General features: G+C 45.1%; 1 protein-coding gene across 4 annotated transcripts in view; it reads right to left on the bottom strand.

Moving 5' to 3' along the window:
• GNB1 (G protein subunit beta 1) overlaps nucleotides 1-23,962 on the bottom strand; it is a 92,211-nt gene that overhangs the window by 29,206 nt on the left and 39,043 nt on the right. For 3 of the 4 annotated variants that reach the window (XM_019942329.3, XM_033845013.2, XM_019942328.3), the window contains exon 2: nucleotides 11,834-11,882. The exons of the other annotated variant lie outside the window; for it this stretch is intronic. The gene's annotated coding sequence lies outside the window, so the exon portion shown is untranslated. The remainder of the gene's footprint in view (nucleotides 1-11,833; nucleotides 11,883-23,962) is intronic. 4 annotated transcript variants of the gene reach the window in all.

The raw sequence follows: 23,962 nt of genomic DNA, 5'->3' as shown, positions 1-23,962 counted from the left end.
CTTTAAAATGAGAAGCTCCAATTCAGTTATCTCTCAAAATTTCAGAAGCAATAATACCAATACTTGCTGACTTCAATCTTTAGTCACAAGCAAAGAGAACAAAACCAGATCTATTTCTCTTTCATCATTAAGTAACATAAATTATTAATACTGCCTTTTAATTACGGCTCTCTCTACGACCAGTGTCCACATTCAAGTTGCAATTAGGAGACTCAAAATTCATAACCGTTAATTTTTAAAGAAAAGGGTATTCATATCTCTACTACCAATAAAAAAAAGTGTCCTGAAAGGCCCTTTTTGATCTCTACGGTCTGGTCAGAAAGAGAAACCTACTGGTAGACATTTAGAATTTTTTTTTCAACTACATTCTTTATTCTACATGTTGAAGGTGTATTTTTTAAAATCCAATCTGGAAAAGAAGTTATCTGCAGCTGGCCTCTCACCGATGGGGGGACACTCCAGCACGCTCACTTCTCCCCGTCGCCCTCTGGGCACTGGGGTTCGCTCTGACGTGGCACAGTCCAGGACCTCCTCTGTGGGGCACACACACATCCACGATGGACAGCCTCCCGCGCCTTGAGCTAACGGACACTGAACTGGCCTCACAGGATGAGTGTGAAGGGACCGGGCAACACCACCATCACACAAGACCAAGCAGTCAGCACTCCCCCAAAGAGAAGTCGGCGACCCACGGACAGCAAGGAGGCTGCACACTCAGATCCAGAGTGGGGCTGGTGGGAAGCTAACAACTCCCAATTCCCACACACTAAAAGTTCGTCCCAAATGCTCTGCTGTGACGGTAACAGCGAATGAAAGAGGCAAGGTACAGAGAAATATATGAATGGTGGTAGTCCTCCTTTTGTGTAGAGAAAAAGAATGAACATCTGTGCTAATGTACGCAATCTTTTTTCTATAGACACAAGAAAATGTTAATGGCTATTTTGGGGGGAAATACACAGGAATAGGGGCAGCTCTGACTTTTCATATTATCATATATATATAAGGAAAAAAGACAAATTACATATGTAAAATTATATGTGTATATACTTTTTTTTTTCCAAAAAAAGTTAACTGGTTATCTGGGCTGTTGAACCAAGAAGCATTCACAATTCTTCCTCCATACTTTTCAGTTAAAAGAAAAAAGCTAGTAAATGTTAACCATTTACTGGGTGAACGATTACGTATCACTAGGAACAATAATGGAGATAGTATAAAAAGGTAGAAAAATGCTCATTATATGCTAAATGAAAAACAAATTTGTGTGTAATAATTTTAGCTATTTAAGAAGGCCAGAAACATACCTGATTCAAAAACACATGTAATAAGACAGCATTTTTGTTAGAATTACTGGTCTTATTTTTCTCTTCATTTTCCAAATCCTGGACATGCAGTTTACATTCCTTTGATCACAAAAAATGATGTACATTTTAAAGGTCTTACTTACACGTAACTGCTTTTGCTGTTCTCTTCACTATCCTTAGTCCCCCAGAGCCTCTGAGAAGCCCACCATCAGGTTGACGTGACCTGGGCTCCTTCTCTCCTCCAGGGCCAAAGTCACGGCTAAGCACTGGCCATGCTGACTCAGCGCACTGACCAGTCTAATCCACTAAGACAGGACCTGCTGAGAGTCTCACTTCTGTTCTTTATGACCCACATCTGCCACCAGCTTTTATTTAGAGCTTGTTTTGGAAATACTTTCCACAGAAATTTAAGTATCTTAAAAGCAAGTATGTGAAGTGATCTGCCCCTACTTTAGGTTATACCCAGTATCTCTGTAAGTTAAAGTGTTAACATAATTTTTTATTTAAATATTTCACATTTGTGACATAATGTACTTCACGATTAATGCAGCACCACGCCCCGCTAATCAAGACCCCTGTAAAGTCTCGGAAGGACACTTCAAGGGCCCCCAGCGCCCCAGTTATTACCCAGTCACTAACAATGATACGAGCTGATATTAAGGACAAAATGGAGTGACTGCATCAAAATATAATTTCAGGTTCTGGTTTTGTGACACACAAGGAATGTGACTTTCACCCGCTCACTTTCCACTCTGGTCTGCTGACTGCACCACAGGAACGACAGCACCAACACCGCAGGGCCAAGAAGAAAACTAACAAGACAACTGTAAAGGGCTCTGTAAGCCTTTCTGCGTGATCAGTGATCAGACTATTAAGTGCATCCCCCACAGAGCAGCCGCCACGCACACGCGGGTTTGCGACCCACAGGAAGGCGGCCCGGGACGCCAGCCACCGGTGCCCGTGCTGCGCTCAACGTCCTGGGGCAACAGCAGCCGCGCCGAGCACCCCGCGCCACGGGGGCAGGAGTCTGCCAACCTGCTCGGCCACACGAGTACCAGTACCGCACCTCACCTCCAGACAAAAGAGCATGCTGAAAGAGGGGAGTTTGCATGAGGGATTTGAATCAATTTCACCAGCTTTTCTGGTTTTTCTTCCATTCCCAAATCCAAGTTAATCTCCGAAATCGAGACAGCACAAGTCCAAAGGGCAATGGACAGCAGTCAAGCCCTTCCTGGGTCACAGCTGCTTTAACAAAACCCGAGCAGTGAGGGCAAATCCCCAGGGTGCGGGACAACTCCACCACGAGACACCCGCAGCCTTCCCTGGCGTGGGAAGGTATACCCTGACAGATTTAAGAATAAAATGACGTGTCTGAAATTCGCTGTAAAACAACCAAGGAGGGAAACAGGGGAGAGCACAGAAAAACAAGTTCGGTCGTGAGTTGGTAATTGCTTTAGTTTGGTGATGGAGTTCCTTATACTATTTGTTAACTTATTATGTATTTCAATTTTCCATTAGAATAGTTTCTGTTTAAATGTTAGAGACCTTGAATCTTGATTTAAAATCCAAACGCACAGAGGAAACCAGGAAAGCCTGAGTGTCGTCTGGGTATCGATGGCAAGGGGCTGCCGCTCCTTCGTTCGGCGCCATAATGAAACTGAAGTCCTTAACCGTGAGAAATGCTTCTTGCTTATGAGTGAAATGATATGATTTGGGGACTTCCTTTAAAACACTCTGACAGGAAGAAAGGAGATTAAACAAAACTAGCAGAATTCTGTTAGAGCTGGATGATTTCATAATATTCTGCCTGTAATCTATGTTTGAACATTCTCTTAATAAATTTTTTTAAAAGTCATTACTTCTTGGTATTGTTTGACTACATTACAAGTATGTATGAAATCTGTTATATATCTCTTAGTTTTAAAAATATAGGAGCACAGGGATCTCACAAGCAGATTGTGTTGTATTTTGACATGGATCACGCTGCCACGTTAGCTGGTTGTCTGTGAGAAAGAGACAATCCCCAAAATTCTCAAATTTGTCTGAACAACTGAATGGTTGACCATGGAGGCTGGTATGTTTCAAAAGTGACAAAAAATTAAGTTTTGATGAAACATTACATCAGCTTCTAAGAAGTAGCAGATATCAGAATATTCAATACAAAGTAAACCATAACTAGTTTTTAATATGGTTGACCAGCTGGTAATGGAGACTGACAGAGGAAACTTAGTAACACACAAAATTCCCGTCTGGCTCTGGATTAAAGTATCCAGCAAATTTTTACACGTTATTTTAAGACTGACATGTGTGTGTTACATTTTACTAGAATGCAATGATTTAAATAGTCTGTCCCCAACATCTAAGATACCCCATGAGATTTTCCTGTATCTCAATTTTCTGATGCAAATTTTAAAAGAAAACTCACAGCCCCTCAGTTAAGTGTTTACTGATAATGCACACATAAGACATTTTATTTTTCACATTTTACATTTATGGACAATGTAGTATATACTCTTCTTCTAAATTACTGTTTAACTCCAATTTAAGCATATCCCCTTAAAGCACTAGGACAATGTAAAAAATGTAATCATTCTTACCAGAACTAAATTCATACAACGATCGTACATTAGTTCTGTAAATAGAAATAAAAAAGATACAAGATATAATCTATACATAAAGTGAATTTAATTATTAGCCTTACAAAGGTCTGATCACTAGGAGGCCCCCAGCTGATGTTCTATAAGAGGGAAGAAGAGTCTCACTTCCGTTTACGACCTTTTGAAAATAAAGGTTCTTGTACTTTTCAAATCACAACAGAACCTACACATAACTTCATAACGTCACTAATAGTCAAACGCCACATACACTCAAACTGAATTTCTGGGAACCCATGTGTCATTTTAGGAAATCCACGCTAAACCCAGACATCACGGCAGTGGAAAAGCCCCCAAGATGGTACCATGCTGATGTCTGGTCTGATGCCCTGTGAATGGTTCCAACACCACTGCAGCACGTGCTTTCCTGATTTCCCAAGACCCAAAGCCAGTCCTTGAGTGAGTGGGGTCATAATAGGGTTAAATGCATCCAAAGGGATTTACTGCCTAACAAAAAATCAAATATGTACCGGGACTTCCCCTAGTGGTCCAGTGGCTAGGACTTGGCACTTTCACTGCTGGGCTCGGGTTTGATCCCTGGTCGGGGAACTAAAATCCTCGAAGATGCGAAGCACAGCCCAAAAAATAAAATTTAAAAAATCAACCATGTGCCTGAGAACAAAAGGACAGTACTCCAGCCCCATGGACAGATTGCAGAGAGCACAAAAAGTAAAAAACATATTTTTTGTAAGCCAGCTCCATCCTCCCTCCACAGAGATGTGCCTCATCAGGCAGGTAGCAATATCAATAGCCGCAAGATTCCACCGTCTGCTCATCTAAACCCATCGTTCAGAAGGCACTACTTAGTTTTACCATCATATGCAAACTATTTATGGTTGCTACGCAATGTCACATTTGAAAATTACTATAAAGAATTTGCATTTCAGGGCTTCCCTGGTGGTGCAGTGGTTAAGAATCCAACTGCCAATGCAGAGGACGTGGGTTCCAAGCCCTGGTCCAGGAAGATCCCACACGCCGCGGAGCAACTGAGCCCGTGTGCCACAACTACTGAGCCTGCGCTCTAGAGCCTGTGTGCCACAACTACTGACGCCTGCGCACCTAGAGCCCACGCTCCGCAACAAGAGAAGCCACCGCAGTGAGAAGCCCGTGCACCACAACGAAGACCCAACGCAGCCAAAAATAAATAATAAATAAATATATTTATATAAAAAAGGAATTTACATTTCAGAACACATTAAAACATCTGATAAGAAGTACGGTACTGAAAGCAAAGTTGCAAACATACTGTTATTGTGCTGAATAATTTAAAACCCAGACTTATTTTATTTAAGCTATCATACGAATACTGTTTTGTGCCTGTTAAGAAAAATTCTTGAACTAGAAGGGAACATTCGAATCTCAATCCACCTCACATTTCTAGCTAACAAAGTACCAGAGCAGGCCTAGAAGACCCAGGGGCCCTGGCAGCACGGACAGTGGGAGCCAAGGGAGCCCAAGCGGGCAGTGCTGCGGGGGGCGGGTGGGGGCTCAGGGAAGGCAGAGACCACCTGCTGCCCAGCTCCGTGCTGCCCAGGGCCCACCTCTGCCGGCTGGCACCTGCCTAGGGGTGGCAGGAATGTGCTTTCCGCCCCCCCCCCCCGCAATTCCCAGCATCTCCCAGCCCCGCCCCAACACGCAGCCCCTGCCGCGTCTCTGCGTCTCCTCCACCGCGAGCCAGGCGCAGCTCAGGCTCCCCTGCTTCCTTCGAGGCTGTGGGATTCTGTCTTCCCACCTGAAGGCAGCAGCCAAGGCTTGTCCGTGATGTGAAAAGTGGGCCACGAGAGAGAAACCCCTACGGACGGGACGCATAACTACACCCTTGCTGACAGTGGGAGAGATGTCCTAAGCGACAACCCAGGGAGCCGAGGTCTTGTTCTATGTGAGCAGAGCTGCCCTAAACTGCTCCTCTCAAAACCGTCAATTCAGACAGCCTACAGCTAGCATCTCCCCACAAAAGTTACAGAAAGTAAAAGCATGACTCATACTCATCAAAGTATATTAATTTCTTCTGAATACGTCTTGACTTTTGCAAAACAGCTCTGTGATTCTTCGACACCCAACATCTCTGCTGAGCGGTTCTGCTGCAGGAAACGGGGCGGCCTGTCTGCGTTCCGACCAGGCGTGGCACCCAGGCCGGGTCCGGGAACTGGGGCCATTCTCCCTTTATCAGCAGTGCTCTTGGTTTCGCTCTACAAACCCCTTATTTGTCTTCCTCACCCCTGTCTACCGAGCATCTGCTGTGGACAGAAGACGCTGTGGCTCCATCCCCCAAGACCAGAGTCTAAACGAACGACAGACGAGGCCAACCTCACAAGCTGGCTCAGAAGAGTCTATAGGGTCTCACCACTTGGATTCCTGACTGCTTCAAAATCACATAAAAGGTGATTCACAATATACTCTGAGGTCACAGCTGACTTAGGACCCCTTGCCATGTAATGTCACATGTGTCCTCACCACCCTCTAGGAGGAGGTTCAACCGATTGTCCACACGGTAAACAGGAGGAAAAGGAGTCACAACCTACCCGAGATTCACAGTCACAAACGGCATTGGCTACGGTTCTGATTTAGGCCAGCTCCAGAGTTAACCATGCAGGCCCTCTAAGCAATCCCTAACTGGCTAGAAATGGTCAAGGGACCACAGAAAGAAATTTCACTCCCTTAATCACCTGCTCCCACACGTCATTCCAGGAGGACAAGCTCTCCGACAATGACGCAATGGAAGTTAACACCTGGACATGGCCTTCTGCCCCAGCCGGGGGGAGCAGTGTTTTCTTCCTAATGGAGGTATCCCACCAGGGGCAAGAGATCTTAGGTTCTCCACTTCTAGAGGCAGCATCTTAAAACCACTCTACCCACCAAAAAAAAATTTTTTTTAATGTAAATTGGTGCAGTCACTATGGAAAACAGTATGGAGGAGGTTCCTTACAAAACTAAAACTAGAGTTGCCGTACGATCCAGCAATCCCACCCCTGGGCATGTATCCGGAGAAAACTCTTAATTCGAAAAGATACATGCACCTCAACGTTCATAGCAGCACTATTCACAATAGCCAAGACATGAAAGCAACCTAAGTGTTGCTTAGGAACACTTAGGAATGGATAAAGAAGATGTGGTGTATATATACAATGGAATACTGCTCAGCCATAAAAAAGAACGAAATAATGCCATTTGCAGCAACATGGATGGGCCTAGAGATTATCATACTAAGTGAAGTCAGACAGAGAAAGACAAATATCATATGATATCACTTAAATGTGGAATCTAAAATATGACACAAATGAGTTTATTTATGAAACAGAAACAGACTCACAGACATAGAAAAGAAACTTATACCAAAGGGGAAAGGGGATGAGAAGGGATATATTAGTAGTTTGGGATTAGCAGATGCAAACTACTGTATATAAAACAGGTGAACAACAAAGACCTACTGTACAGCACAGGGAACTACATTCAATATTCTGTAATAAACCATAATGGAAAAGAATATGAAAACGAATATGTATATACAACTGAATCACTTGCTGTACACCAGAAACTAACTTAACATTGTAAATCAACTGTATTTCAATTAAAAAAAATTAAAACTGCTTTGACCATTAGTTTGAAAATTGAATGTCATTAGTTCAGGTGAGCTGTGATTCAGGTTTACGAGTTGCCAGGTGTCACCTCCAGGCCCCAGGCTCATAGGACCCAGTGCCTCACTCATCTCAGCTCCTACCCATCTCCTCCAATCAGCTCATCGCTCTAAGCAGGCGCTGTCCGATACAAGTACAACGGGAGCCACATGTGGAATTAATTTTCCATCAGCCACATTAAAAAAGTAAACAGAAACATGGTTACATTAATTTTAATAATACATTTATTTAACCCAACCAAAAACGTTGTTTCAACATGTACTCGATACAGAACAATTGTAAGTAGGCTATTTTGCACTCATTTGTCGCACTAAGTTTTCCTTGTTTTGTTTTTCTGGTGGAGCCATGCGGCATGCAGAACCTTCCCTGACCAGGGATCGAACCTGTGCTCCCTGAGTTGGGAGTCCTAACCACTGGACCGCCAGGCAAGTCCACACTAAATTTTTCAAGTGCAGGGTGTATTTATAGTTCAATTTGGGCGAGCCTCATTTCCAGTGCTCACCAGTCACATGTGGCTAGTGGCCACCAGCTATTGTAGTGGCCAGCACAGCACTGGGCCCTTCTCATCTCTTCACTCACACAGCAGGCACCCAACTAGAGGCTGCCTGACCCACTTCAGTAACCTCCTAAAGGAACAGGAACTAGGCTCTCCCCACATGGAACTAACCCGTCTCCCAGCTCAGACACTGAGCAAGATGAGGTGGTCTTACCTGACCCCAGTATCACCTCCCCTACGTCGCCTTACAGATCAGCTCGCTCACCTGCCGGATGCTGGCAATTAGGAGTGACAGCAGAAATCACAGTGGGAGGCGCGAGGTCCTTTGCAAGTGGCAGCTCAGAGAGTGGGATGGGAAGACAGGGCTGAGCCAGTGCTGGACAGCAGGTGTGAGTTACCCTCACCCAGGTCGCCTTTCCCTCTGGAGTCACAGGAAACAGCCAGTGACCCTTTCTCCTGAATCCTTCTGTCTGATGCACTAAAAAACCCATCTGTTCTTCTGTCCTGTTCTCCCTCTACAGCTGACCTTGCTCCCCAGGTTGAACACAGAGCCTAGTACATACCCCTTCAAACCCGTTGAGGCCACACAGGAAGTCCCACTTGAAGGATTTCAGAGCCAAACTTCATACATAATTGATGCTATCCGAGAAGTGAACGGCACACACCTAGTAGGAAGGTCTAACCGGGAAAGGTGGCAGGGACTGGACATCAACTGCACAAAACAGAGGCACCTCTGAGAGGCTGTAACCCTCAAGTTTGGGGGAAACTCTGCTCTCAGCTGTGCCACTTGCACTCCAGTACGCAGGCGTAATCTTTGCTTTCACACTCCCTGCAAACTACGATGAGCACAACTGGGTCTCCCACGTGCCTCTGCACGTCCAGCCGGCCTGTGCAGGACCGGCTGGCAGAGGCCACGTGGCTGCACCCGGCTGCGGGCCGCACTTCTGACTTCCAGACCCCACTCTCAGTACCAGGTGGCCTCCACCGAGTTGACAATCTCTCTGTGCCTCTGAATTTTGGTCTGAAAGTAGAAACAGTAACACTACCTACCTCACATGCTATGAGGCCTCAATGAGAATCCACATAAGGTCCTTAAAACCCGACTGAACCACAGCAAATGTCACTAAATTGAACTTGTTACAAAAGCAGTAATAGGGTTTTCCACTTGAAACGATTTAAGTAACAGAAAACTTCTCCCTCACCTGGCACTCTTCCGACCCGGTCAGTGGAACAGGCCCGCCACAGAAACGAAAAATACGGGCGGCGGCAGCCACCAGCGTGATACAGGGGTTCAGAAGGTAGAGGCAGGGCCTGCTCCTATGCTAATTGCTCGTTTAGCTTAAAAAATATCTTTATTGAAGGTAAATAACACAATAAACAATTACAATTTGATACACTCTGACATACTATACACCTATGAAACCACCACCTCAGTTAAGGTGATGAACACATCTACACTCCCAAAAGTCTCCTTGTGTCCCTCTGTAACCCCACCCCCGACGCCTAGGCAACCATGAATCTGCTTTCTGTCACTACACGTAAGTTTGCATCTTCTAGAGTTTTATATACGTGGAATCATACAGTATGTACTTTTCTGTGGTCTGGCTTCGCTCCCTCAGCATGGTTACTTTGAGATGCATCCATGCTGTTGCACGTCTTTACACGGATGTCTGCCCTCGTTTCTCTTGGGTAAACACCTAGGAGTGGAAAGGCTGGATCATACACGGCAAGCGTATGTCTAACCCATTAGGAAACGGCTGGACTGTCTTCAACACGGTGGCACCATTTTTCATGCCCACCATCGGCGCATGGGAGTCCGGCGCCTGCACACCCTCGGCAGCCCGTGGTATGGTCAGTCTTTTCCATTCTAGCCGCTGTAATAGGTGGTTAGTGGTGTCTCGTTGTGTGTTTTTTTTTTAATAAATTTATTTATTTTATTTTTGGCTGCGTTGGGTCTTTGTTGCTGCACGCGGGCCCCTCTCTGGTTGCGGCGAGCGGGGGCCCCTCTCCACTGTGGTGCACAGGCTTCTCACCGTGGTGGCCTCTCCCGTTGGGAGCACGGGCTCTAGGCGTGCGGGCTTCAGTAGTTGTGGCACACAGGCTTAGTTGCTCCGCGGCATGTGGGATTCTCCCGGACCAGGGCTCAAACCTGTGTCGCCTGCACTGGCAGGCAGACCCCCAACCACTGAGCCACCAGAGAAGCCCCTTGACATGGACCATTTTTAAAGTCGTTATTGAATTTTGTTACAATATTGCTTCTGTTTTGGTTTTTGGCCACAAGGCATGTGGGATCTTAGCTCCCCAACCAGGGATCCAACCCACACTCCCTGAATTGAAAGGCGAAGTCCTAACCACTGGATGGCCAGGGAAGTCCCCTCGTTGTGGTTTTAATTTGCATTTCCCTGATGGCTAATGATTTTTCACGTGCTCATCTGCCATCTCTCTATATTCTCTGGTGAAGTCTCTGTTCAAATCACTTGCTTTTTTTTCAGGTTGTTGTTTTCTTAATATTGAATTGTAAGAGTTCTTTACTTATTCTAGACATAAGTTATGTAGAAAACGTGTGATCGGCTAGTATTTTCTGCCAGTCTGTGGCTTGTCTTTTCATTCTCTTAACAGTGTTTTTGAAGGAGGAGATATTTTTAAATCTGATGAAGTCCAATTTATAAATGTTCTCTTTAATGAACTGTGTCTTTGATGTCATTAAGAAATCCTTGCCTAACCCAAAGTCTCAACGATTTTCTGTTTTCTTTTAGATGTTTTCTACTGTTAGGTTGTGTCTGATTCATTTTGAGAGTTAATTTTTGTCTATGGAGTCAAGTTCACCTTTTACATATGGATACCGAACTGGTCAAGCACCTAATTCATTCGTTTTAGTTTTGTTTTTCAATTTAAAATTATTTCAGGGACTTCCCTGGTGATGCAGTGGTTAGGAAGCCGCCTGTCAATGCAGGGGACATGGGTTCGAGCCCTGGTCCGGGAAGATCCCACATGCCGCGGAGCAACTAAGCCTGTGTGCCACAACTACTGAGCCTGTGCTCTCTAGCCCGCGAGCTACAACTACCGAGCCCACGAGCCACAACTACTGAAGCCCATGTGCCTAGAGGCCGTGCTCTGCAACGAGAAGCCACTGCAATAAGAAGCCCACGCACCGCAATGAAGAGCAGCCCCTGCTCGCCGCAACTAGAGAAAGCCTGGGCGCAGCAACGAAGACCCAAAGCAGCCAAAAAATAAATTAAATTTTTAATAAATAAATATAAAAAAATAAATAATTTCAACTTACAAAGAGTTGCAAGAATAATACAAAGAACTGGATACCCTTGCCCAGATTCACCACCAACACTGTGACACATTTATTGCCCCCATTCCATACAAACATATTGGAATTTTCTTCTGAATTGTGTGGCCTCACCTTTATCTGTATGATCTGCTGGTATTCCAACCAAGATTTGATTTGCAAAAGAGGCTCTTCTGCTTTCTACTGAAAGAAGCTGGAGAAATACTGCTCTTGTCCAGAATGTGGACCATCATCTCTGGGACCTTAGCCCTTCGTGCTGAACACTGACTGGATGAAGACTTTGAAGAGAAAACCCTTCTCTGGATCAATGTGTTTGAAAACAACTTTGGGCTTAAAAATGAGAGATGGGCAAAATTGTAACAAAAACCAGGTTCTCAAAAAAAGAAACCCTGAAGAAATTTAAATATTGTACTTTAAAAACTGGTAAGAATCAATTACGTCAAAATTACCTTAATTCAGAAGTGCTTCTGGTCTGGTCTCCAAAACATGTAAAATTGTCTGCAACAGAGAAAAGGCTGTATTTGCATTGATTCAGGTTGTGAGGCACAATATTCCATACATGTTAATAAGCACATAATTCCGCCCCTTCCCCATCACCATTTCTTGCCCCCAAATCACTTTACTTATCAGTACTTTGTATTAACTTAGTGGTAAGTTTTTCAGTGTGGAAAAGAAGAAATCTGATCTCAATTTCTTTAAAAAAAAAAGAAAAATCCTTAGAAATGCCTCAGGGAAAATATCTTGAATTAAACTGAAAAGCATCAGGGGGAAGGGGTGTTTAGAATCCTCTTACTACAAAAATTATAGTAACAGCAACAGAAAAAAAACATTGCAATTCAAGAAGATTCTAAGAGTAACCTTCCCCAGACTTCCCATCTGGCCCACAGAGGATCTCATGTGAATGTCAAAGAAGCCACAGGCTGACTGTTCCCTAAGTGCAGGCAAGTCCACCTGGGCACATCTCCAGCCCACCCCTCTGGCCCAGTCCCGCTGCTGCAGTGCCGTCCAAAGATGTGGCCCTGGGTGTCCAGAAGGCCAGAGCAGCAGACACAGCAACAAGCCTCTGGACTTGCCTCTCATCACACTGCAGCCAGTGTGAAAAAATATTTACTTCTAGATTTCTTCTGAAATACCTGCGTGCTCTTTCCCAGAAACTAAGTTTCAGTACACTTAAAGATGTTCTGGTAATCTCTCCAAAATACTCTGTGGCAAGGCCGCTCTTGGACATTTCGCAGGTTGCCTCTTGCCTACTGATCAACCCTCTACTACATTTCCAGACTCAGTGCGTGCCCCTAACCTGGGGGTCAGGAGAGGCACCAACAAGCTGGCGCCCCCAGCTGAACTATGAATTCTAAGGCATTTATTTATAACAACATAGTTTTGTTTTCGAATTATGCTCGAACGCTGCTTATGTTATAAGCAAGCACATACTTTTCTGGCAGTAAAAGTGGGCATGAAGAAAACAGTGTGGCGGTTCCTCAAAAAGTTAAACACAGAATCACCATACAACCCAGCATTTCTACTTGTAGGTATACATCCAAAAGAACTGGAACCAGGTATTCAATACATGTACACGTATGTTCACAGAAGCACTCTTCACAACAGCCGAAAGGGGGCAACAGCCCAAATGTCCATCAGGAGATGAATGGATAAACAAAGTGCGGTACACCCACACAACGCAATCCTATTCATCCATGAAGAGGAATGAGGCACTGCTACACATACAGCATGGATTACGCTACGTGAAGAAGCCAGACACAAAAGGTCACACACGGTATGATTCTGTTTATGTGAAACAGCCAGAACACGCAAATCCACGGAGACAGAGGCAGTAGCTGCCAGGGGCTCTGTGTGCAACGGACAACTGCTCGACGGATACAGGGATGCTTCTGGGGTGACAAAAATGTTCTGGAATTAGGTAGAGGTAGTGGCTGCACAACACTGTGAATTACTAAAATGCCACTGAATTGTTCACTTTAAAATGGTTTTGTTATATGAATTTTACCTCGGGGTGGGGGAAAGAATAAGTGCTGTTAAAGGTACTTGAAAAAACCAAACCAAACCAAACCGGTGGGTGTGGAAGAAGTTGGAGACGGGGGCAAACTACGGCTCTCGCCCCCAAGAACCCTCTGAGCCGGGCTCCCAGGAGTGTACACCCAAGGCTTCATGAAGCCATCAAACTGAAAGCCGGGGAATCTCAACCTCGGCACAACTGACAGGTTTTTTTACATTTATTATTTTTTTTATTTATTTATTATTTTTGGCTGCATTGGGTCTTTGTTGCTGCGCACGGGCTTTCTCTAGTTGCAGTGAGCGGGGGCTACTCTTCATTGCAGTGTGCGGGCTTCTCACCGCGGTGGCTTCTCTTGTTGTGGAGCACGGGTTCTAGGCGCGCGGGCTGCAATAGCTGTGGCACGTGGGCTTCAGCAGTTGTGGCTTGCGTGCTCTAGAGCGCAGGCTCAGTAGTTGTGGTGCACGGGCTTAGCTGCTCTGCAGCATGTGGGATCTTCCCGGAACAGGGCTTGAACCCATGTTCCCTGCATTGACAGGCGGATTCTTAACCACTGTGCCACCTGGGAAGCCCCACAACTGACATTTTAGAGTGGCTTGTTCTCTGTGGTGGGGGCCGTCCTGTCTTCTGTAGGATATTCAGCAGCTGGCCGGCCTCAGCATCCCCTTCCCCAGCTGTGACAACCCCAAATTTCCAGACACCACTAGATGTCACATGGGGAGAGCAATACTAATCCCAGGTGAGAGCCACTCCTTTAAGGTAACTGTCACAATCACCCCAATCTCCAAATATAAGTCCTTTCACGTATTTTCCACATCAAGAGACAGACAGAAGAAAGTAAAATAGAAAAATGTATCATTGTTTGCTCTAATTCAAAGGCCTGGACTGCCTTGTGGCTCAAGGCATGAAACAAAGTTCAAGCTCTCTATTCTTTGGAAGAGAAGACAGGGAGCTAACTCCCAGAGAGCACTGACCCTCCAGCTCACAGAGGATGCTGAGAGCACCACCAAACCACCTCCCCCTGATTCACATGGACAGCTGTCTGGACTCATTTCTGGCTAAAAACAAGACCCAAGTGGGGTTCTTTTTCTGACTGCCCAGCCCACAGAACCCAGCACAGAGAACAAGACCATTGTCTTAGACAGCAGCACACATTCATGTGATCCTAAACTAGGGGTACCACTTTTACAGAAAATCAGAAAACCAGGGATTTAAAAAACCAAAGGCTACATTTTACAAAGCTACCACACCTACTAGAGGCAAAAGGTACCGTGGCAAGTGAGTCCCACCTTTAGACCCCTAAGGGCTGAGCAACTAGACTGATGAGCCTGGCTGACGGGTTTCCAGGGCCCACAGGGGAGGGGGCAGCGCATGGCCAGACAGTCAGGAGAAAAGATGGTTCTCAGGCAGCAGGCTGGCAGGGAGGACGCTCCATGGTTACTCTGAAGCCCAGCCACGAGGGGTGCTGCTACAGAGTGGAAGTAAGGGGTGGCATGAGTACATGCTGAATTGTTCTCTATTTAACGTTCTTAGAAAGAGACCCAGTTAGAAAGAGAAGTTGGAGGAAGATGCAAACATAAAATTCAAGAAAAAGGTACAACCGTTTACAGACCAATTTTTAGTCAAATTTTAAATATGTGAAATAAAATTCAAATCATATATTTAAACAGAGTAACAACAACTCTATCATGATTTTTATGAGCAAACCAAACACTTCTAATATTCCAAATAAACAGCGCCTCGCCTACCCCAACACTGCTTTTAGACCATCTTCCTTTGGCCGGTGGCGGCCTCCTGGAAGGAGGGCATGAGCCCTGCATCCCTCCCTCTTATCCTCTGTACACAGTCTGCCTATGCAAACCCGTGCAGCACAAAGCTTCCAGACCACTCCCTCACAGAGGGACCAGACGGCCGCACACCACACCCTCCCTGCCCAGTACTGCCTTCAGGCTGCCTCTGGCTGCACCTCAAACACTAGTCTTTGAAGTCTACCCAGTACCTTGGCTTAATTTTAAGTGATGTATGGGTCAAATCCCTTGAACATCCATTCACTCAACAACTATTTCCATGCCTATAATGTGAGATAGTGTGCTAACACTGAAAACAACATGTCACAACCAGGGATGTGAGCCACCTACATGGGTCTTACAGTCTCGTGGAGAAAGCATGAAAAATTATCCTATGAGGTACAGAGAGAAAAAAAGAGAGGGACTGTACCAACACAAACTAAACTAATAAAAATCCAGAAGGGCTACTTTCTACAGCCTCCAATTATAAAATAAGACATGGCATGTAACATACAGCATAAGGAATATGGTCAGTAATATCGTGATAGCTTCTGTATGGGGACAGAAGGTTATAGACTTATCGTGGGGATCATTTCATATCGTATGCAAGCGTCACACCACTACGTACTGCACCTGAAACTAACGTAATATTGTACATCAACGTCCTTCGGTTAAAAGGAAAGGGCTAGTTTCACACAGAGCTGTGTGGTACGGGCACAGTCCTGGAAATGCACGCACAGGCCAGGACCCCAAGGTTCAGAGAGCAGAGCGCTGAAGCAGGTGTGCAGCTGACCCAACCCCGGCTCTGGGGTCAGAGGGAACGGGCCCTGCCCCCAGCCCAGAGAAGCCACTGCACAAAAGCTGGGGAGGACTCCGAGCCATTCTCAGTGGCCAGGGGCACCACAGTCCGCTCAAGGCGCTCAAGAGCCAAGGCAGTTCTAGTCCCACGATTTTTTTTTTTTTTTGGCTGCGTTGGGTGTTGGTTGCTGCGCGTGGGCTTTTCTCTAGTTGCGGTGAGCGGGGGCTACTCTTCGTTGCGGTGTGCGGGCTTCTCACTGCGGTGGCTTCTCTGGTTGCGGAGCACAGGCTCTAGGCGCACGGTCTTCAGTAGTTATGGCACACGGGCTCTGCAGTTGTGGCGCACAGGCTTAGTTGCTCCGCGGCATGTGGGATCTTTCCCGGACCGGGGATCAAACACGTGTTCCCTGCGTTGGCAAGTGGATTCTTAACCACTGCGCCACCAGGGAAGCCATGTTCCCAGGATTTTATTAGGCTAATATCCTTAGAGAAGATTTTAAAAGATGGAATTATTCTATGTCAAAGATTAGGCACTTTAAGGCTCCTGATAAGATCAACTAAGCCTATGTTTTGATTCAGTACAGTTGCTAATTTAGCAATATTAAATCTCTCTGTGATGAACTTCTTTGTACACACATAATCTAGTATCATGAGATTTTACGTATCAAATACTAGCATTTGTATGAATACTGTTATTCCAACATTTTTCAAAATCTACAAACTGAGTCCTCTTGAGATATACCTAGAGAATTCCTTTACTGGGGACATTAAAATTTCAAATCAAGCAAAGGTACACCTGTTGGGAATGATTCCTTCCATATCCACATAACCTCACACATGTACCCTGTTACTTATCTGTAATTCTGAGATAACTAAACCCAGACAGAACGGACATAAGGGCATTAATTAGCCTTTATCCTGTTCAATGTGAACAGTCATACATTTTATCACAAGATTTAAGGTGTCTGATTATAAGTCCTGCTGCGGGCACTGTGCATGTGTGATATACACACCACTTCATCTTTCTAAACCCTGAAAAAGGCTGAATTCTAGAACACATCCAGTCCTAAGAGTTTTGCATAAAGGACTGGGGGCTTGTAAGAGACAAAGTAAACTTCTCAGTTCTCAATAATTCTCTAGTACAAACCTGTCCTGAAGAGGCAGAATATGAAATGATAACGTGAAGGAGGTCCCCTAGCCAAATTCAGGAATAAATCTGAGGGTAAAAAGGAATAATAATTAGGGCTTCCCTAGTGGCGCAGTGGTTGAGAGTCCGCCTGCCGATGCAGGGGACGCGGGTTCATGCCCCGGTCCGGGAATATCCCACATGCCGCGGAGCAATTGGGCCCGTGAGCCACAACTACTGAGCCTGCGCGTCTGGAGCCTGTGCTCCTCAACAAGAGAGGCCACAATAGTGAGAGGCCCGCGCACTGCGATGAAGAGCGGCCCCCACTTGCCACAACTAGAGAAAGCCCTCGCACAGAAACGAAGACCCAACACAGCAAGAATAAATAAATTAATTAATAAACTCCTACCCCCAACATCTTAAAAAAAAAAAAAAAAGGTGGGAAGACTGCTCAAGATGTAGTGACCCTCAGGAGACAAGATAACAAAACGTGCAACACATGAACTTGATTAAACCCTGAATTTGAATAAAGGACATGAAGACGTTCTGAAGAAAACTGAAGAAATCTAAATGTGGACTTGGATTACGCATTAGTGAATCAACGTTAAGATTTGGGGTATCACGAAACTACTGTGGATATGTAAGAGGACATCCTTGTTCTTGGGACAGGCTGGAGTTGTGAAGAATAAAGTACCATGACACAACAATCAAACGGTTCACCAAAAAAGCAGAGAGGAAATGCTACAAATTACCGAAATTTGGTGAAAGGTACAAGAATGTTCACTGACCTATTCTTTCAACTTTCTGTAGCTTCAAAAGTTATTCAAAATTAAAAGCTGGGGAAGGGAAATACTACAGCCAACAAAAGGCAAATACAGATTTAAAAAATATGCCCTTGCAGTGATCAAATGAAAGATGGGATGACCTGAAGATAAAGTCAGAGAAAATAACTTATTTTATAACTATTTTTTTGACTTTTCCACTGACCAATACAGTAAGAAAAAGCTTTAGTAGCTGGAAAACTTGGTACAACCTCAAGATTTAATGACTCAATCAATGCAGTTTGATTTTTAAGAGTATACTTTAAAAAAAAGATGAATATTTAACTTTTCATATTTAATTAATTTTTATTCATTTTAACAGTGTTTTAAGTGTTTTTTTTCTCAGGCTGGCTAGAGGTTTATCAATATGATTTTTTCAAAGGACCGATTTTCAGTTTCACTGATTTTTCCTACTGTATTTCTGCTTTCAGTTTCACAAAATTCTCTCTTACTGTCATTATTTTCTTCCTTGTGCTTGTTTTGAAATCAATGTGCTCTTCTTTTAGTTTCTTAAGGTAGAAGCTTAGATTGGTGAGACCTTTTCTGTTTTCTGTAGTAAGCATTTAATTCTACAGATTTCCCTATAAGCACTGCTTTCACTATGCCCCACAAATGTTGATATGTTTTGTTTTCACTTTCATTCAAATTAAAATTTTCAAGTTTCCCTTATGAGGTCATCTTTAATTTTCAACTACCTGGGGACTTTCCAGACAGCGTTCTGTTACTGTTCTCTAATTTAACTCCACTGCAATCACAGCTACTGTCTAGCCCCTGACAGCTCCAACTGCTGGGTCCTCCTCAAGTCTGGCTTCCACTGATTCCTTTATCTCTTAACAACAGATCACTTTCTGTGTATCACATATAATTTTTCACTGTGCACCAGAGAAAAGCAGCAGAAACCGAAGTAAACAGTATCTACACCTACGGACGGGACACCCCTTCTTCTGTGGGGCCATCAGTATGGAAAGTTGAGTCAATCTACTCTTCAGCTGAGTTGCGCGCAGGTTTTGTAATCCTCAGCACGCCACAGCCTTCAAATTTCTTCAACAGTAAACTGCCTTCACCTTTACGACACTAGAATACTGTTCTCAAAAATTATTGGCCAAAGAAGAAATACACCCCTCTCAAACCCGCTGCAAGCGGAAGTGAGGCAGAAACGCAAGTCATCCAACTTCTGCTCAAATTCAGATTCACATGAAGACGGAAACAAATGTGCAGGCCGCCTCGGTTTGAGGGTGAGCCTTCAACTTTATTCTGGCAGAAAGGTGGGTGTTTGCTAAACTGAAAAAAAAAACCCAAAAACCAACATACTGCGATAGAATATATAAGGACTCCCCCAAAGTTAACATTCTGCCCCACACGGTACACACAGTCTTTGGCAGAGGACACACCTTGCCCCACACCCACAAAGGCTCCGTTAACCCCGTTTCCTGGGAGGCTGGGGCTCTGCCTTGCTTCCACTCGTGTGTCCAGAGGTTCCTTAACGAGTATCTTCAGGTGCTATGTTGGATGTTCTGTACAAAGCTTGGACTTGCCTGTAGAACACTGCCAGCCACATTCCCGGCATCATACCACACAGTGATTTCATACAGTGACACATCAAGAACCTCCTGTCTGCACCACCTCCTTCTCAAGAACACACCGGGGCTGCAGTTTCCACCATCACAGTCTGCGAACCAGCTCTGTATGAAGGTGCACCAGGGGCAGGAGAGGCGCACAGGAACACTTGTGATGCTCCTACCTAAAACAGTTTTGGCTAACCCTAGATGCTGAATAATAAGTTTCTAACCATGCTCAGTTTTTTGTTTTTTTAATTAATTTATTTATTTTTGGCTGCGTTGGGTCTTTGTTGCTGCGTGCGGGCTTTCTCTAGTTGCAGCGAGCAGGGGCTACTCTTCATTGTGGTGCGCGGGCTTCCCATTGCGGTGGCTTCTCTTGCTGCGGAGCACAGGCTCTAGGCACACGGGCTTCAGTAGCTGTGCCTCGCAGGCTCTAGAGCGCAGGCTCAGTAGTTGTGGCGCACGGGCTTAGTTGCTCCGCGGCATGTGGGGTCTTTCCCGGACCAGGGCTCTAACCCGTGTCCCCTGCATTGGCATGTGGAGTCTTTTTTCTTTTTTCTTCGGTATGCGGGCCTCTCACTGTTGTGGCCTCTCCCGTTGCAGAGCACAGGCTCCCGACGCGCAGGCTCAGCGGCCATGGCTCACGGGCCCAGCTGCTCCGCGGCATGTGGGATCCTCTCGGACCGGGGCATGAACCCGTGTCCCCCGCACCGGCAGGCAGACCCTCAACCACTGCGCCACCAGGGAAGCCCTCAATTGTTTTTTAAATTATCCTGTATTCTCTTGTGTTCATTAAAAGCTTAAAAAAACACACACATTTCACTGTGGTTTCCATATGAGACAGTAAATCTTTGGGGGAAAAATTATGAGAGAAACTTTATTTTTTGCAGAAGGGTGGTTAACTATGCAATATGACCTGCAAAGAGTTCCAACTGGGAATGTAAACTGATACAGCCACTATGGAGAACAGTATGGAGGTTCCTTAAAAAAGTAAAAACAGAATCACTGGGCTTCCCTGGTGGCGCAGTGGTTGACAGTCTGCCTGCCGATGCAGGGGACACGGGTTCGTGCCCCGGTCCAGGAAGATCCCACATGCCGTGGAGCGGCTGGGCCCGTGAGCCATGGCCGCTGAGCCTGCGCGTCCGGAGCCTGTGCTCCACAACGGGAGAGGCCACAACACTGAGAGGCCCGTGTACCGCAAAACAAAACAAAACAATTACTACATGACCCAGCAATCCCAACAATGGGCATATACCTAGAGAAAACTGTAATTCAAAAAGACACATGCGGGGCTTCCCTGGTGGCGCAGTGGTTGAGAATCCGCCTGCCAATGCAGGGGACACGGGTTCGATCCCTGGTCCGAGAAGACCCCACATGACGCGGAGCAACTAAGCCCGTGCACCACAACTACTGAGCCCACAGGCCGCAACTACCGAATCCCACGCCCCTAGAGCACAAAGCTTGTGCTCCACAAAGAAGCCACCGCGATGAGAAGCCAGCACACTGCAACGAAGAGTAGCCCCTGCTCGCGGCAACTATAGAAAGCCCACGTGCAGCGACGAAGACCCAACACACAGCCAAAAATGAATAAATAAATTTATTAAAAAGAAAAAAAGACACATGCATCCCAATGTTCACTGCAGCACTATTTACAATAGCCAGGTCATGGAAGAAACCTAAATGTCCATGAACAGAGGAATGGATAAAGAAGATGCGGCACATATATACAATGGAATATTACTCAACCATAAAAAGGAACGAAATTGGGTCATTTGCAGAGACGTGGATGGATCTAGAGACTGTCATACAGAGTGAAGTAAGTCAGAAAGAGAAAAACAAATATTGTATATTAACGCATATATGTGGAACCTAGAAAAATGGTACAGGCGAACCAGTTTGCAGGGCAGAAATAGAGACACAGATGTAGAGAACAAACGTATGGACACCACTGGGGGAAAGTGGCGGGGGTGGTGGTGGGATGATTTGGGAGATTGGGATTGACATGTATACACTAATATGTATAAAATGGATAACTAATAAGAACCTGCTGTATAAAAATATAAAATAAAATTAAAAAAAAAACCAAAATCAAAAAAAGCTCCAACTTTTTCCCCAACTTTGTTTTGCCTAGAAGAATAGCTCAAATTTTGCAATAAAAAACTAACTTTACTATCAAACACAGTAGTAACTGCTTAACATTTGGCATGTTTTGGGGGGAAGAAGTACGGAAATACAGCCAGGGATACATCAATGTGGAAAATGGACAGAAGCAGCAATCTGCTCAGAGCACTTTAAATCCAACACAGAAACAGGAGGCACAGCCGCAACGCTGACAGTCTCCTCCCAGGGCTGCCTATATTCCCAGACTGAAACGACGTGCCAAGCGCCCAGCACAATGACTGAAGAGACACTGCAATCAAGCTACATGTTTCAGAACTCCAGAAGCAAAAGTAAGATCCTAAAAGCTTCCAGATGGAAAAAATCGGTGGTGTACAAAGGATCAAGAATCAACAGCTCTGAATTCCCAACAGCAACACTGGAAACTGGGAGAAAACAGAGTAATGTCCTGAACTAATTCCAAGCAAGAACTGTATACTCAAAATTATCAATCCTAAGGTCAGAATAAAGACATACAAAGTCTAGGAAGCTACTAAAGGATATTTTCCCCCAAAGGGCGAAAAAATAAGGAAGACATCACATCTGGAACTCAGGAGATCCAGAGGAGACATGATTTCCTTCTCTTTCTTTTCTGGACCTTAGATTTGGTGGTTAATGCACTCTTCGATACAGTAATGATATTCCGATACAGTGACCACCCCAGAAGGTCTGACCCACATGGCACTCACATGTGTTATCAGGCACTGCTCTGAGCACTGTGCCTACTGTTCCTCTAAGGCCCATAGCAACTTAATGAGCAAGCCTCAGGAGTGTACCCACTATCTTACAGATAGCTAAACTGGTAGAGCCTAAGACCCCAAACTAGATTTTAACCATGTACCTCGAAAAAAGACATAGGTCAAATTATTGTTAACCAACCCTAAAATTTATCAGGTACTTACTATATGCCAAATGCTATGCTGCTAAGTACTTTATACTCATCATCTGATTAATTCCTCAATAACCCAACGAATACATACTGTTATCATCATTCCTTGTCATTTCAATTCTGTAAAATTACAGAAAAGATAGCTCAGGCAAAGGAAGGTCAGTAACTAACTCAAAGCTGAACAAAGAGGCACAGTTAGCATCACACCCAGTGAAGGGACTCAAGCCCAGGGGCTTACGCTGGCACTAAACTTACTGTCATTTTAAAATAATAAGTCTGTGTACATTTTTTAAAAAGAAAGAAAATCAGATACAAAAACTAAAGTTGTCCCTTTGCTCAGAATGTCCTTTGGCCTCTCTTCCCCTCTGCCAGGAAACAGCACTCAACCTTAGAGACAGAGCTTTATTAAACCTCCCTGACTGCCCCTCTCCCCAACTACCCAGCCTCCCTCCCGTTCTCTGATGCACTGCCATGTTCCCACCGTACTAGGCTGTAAGCAAGGGTTGTGCCTTGCCTTCATCGCTGCTTTGGACACTTTGCTTTGGAGCGGAGGGGTCTGTCACCACCTTTTCTAAGAGCTGCCCCCATTGTTCCTCCTCCAAACCCTGGTCTTGGGATGGTCCCCTGGCTCCCACTCACCCCAGTCAGAGCTGACCACACCAAGGACAGGCACCCAGCTCAAGTCAGACCAAACAAACTGTATCCCCCAATAATGTGGAAACTGAGACTGAGAGTGCAGTGGGCTCTCTGGGTCTGGAAGTGGGACATGCACTGGAGAGCTGTGGCAGGCCACCCTCCACGGCGTAGACGGAGCAGCAGGAAGAAGAGTAGCACTGATGTACAAGAGGGGCACACTCCCCGCTGTTCCTGTCCCTTCCCAGGGCCTCTGCATTCCAGTCTTATAATTAATTCTTGTTTTTTCTTTTCTTTTAATATTTGAATTTTATTTTTTTTATACAGCAGGTTCTTATCAATTTTATACATATTGGTGTATGTATGTCAATCCCAATCTTCCAATTCATCCCCCCCCGCCCCGCCGCTTTCCCCCCTCGGTGTCCATACGTTTGTTCTCTACATCTGTGTCTCTATTTCTGCCCTGCAAACCGGTTCGTCTGTACCATTTTTCTAGATTCCACATACATGCGTTAATATACGGTATCTGTTTTTCTCTTTCTGACTTACTTCACTCTGCATGACAGTCTCTAGGTCCATCCACGTCTCTACATCTTCTTGTTTTTTCTTAATCTGGAGCTTCAGTTGGTTGGTTTCTTGCAACCAAATAACTCTACTAAAACTACCTGTATATCATACCTACACCAGCACCAAGCATCCGTTCCCTAAGTGCTTGCAAGTAAGTCCATGACCTCCTCAGTTTAGGGCTTCACCAACAGTCTCTGCGAGAGGACCCCCAAATTCCCACCTGTCTTATC

The sequence above is a fragment of the Tursiops truncatus genome, chromosome 1 (assembly GCF_011762595.2).
Source record: "Tursiops truncatus isolate mTurTru1 chromosome 1, mTurTru1.mat.Y, whole genome shotgun sequence".
In the NCBI taxonomy this organism is placed as follows: domain Eukaryota; kingdom Metazoa; phylum Chordata; class Mammalia; order Artiodactyla; family Delphinidae; genus Tursiops; species Tursiops truncatus.
This window is presented reverse-complemented; position numbering and strand designations above follow the sequence as displayed.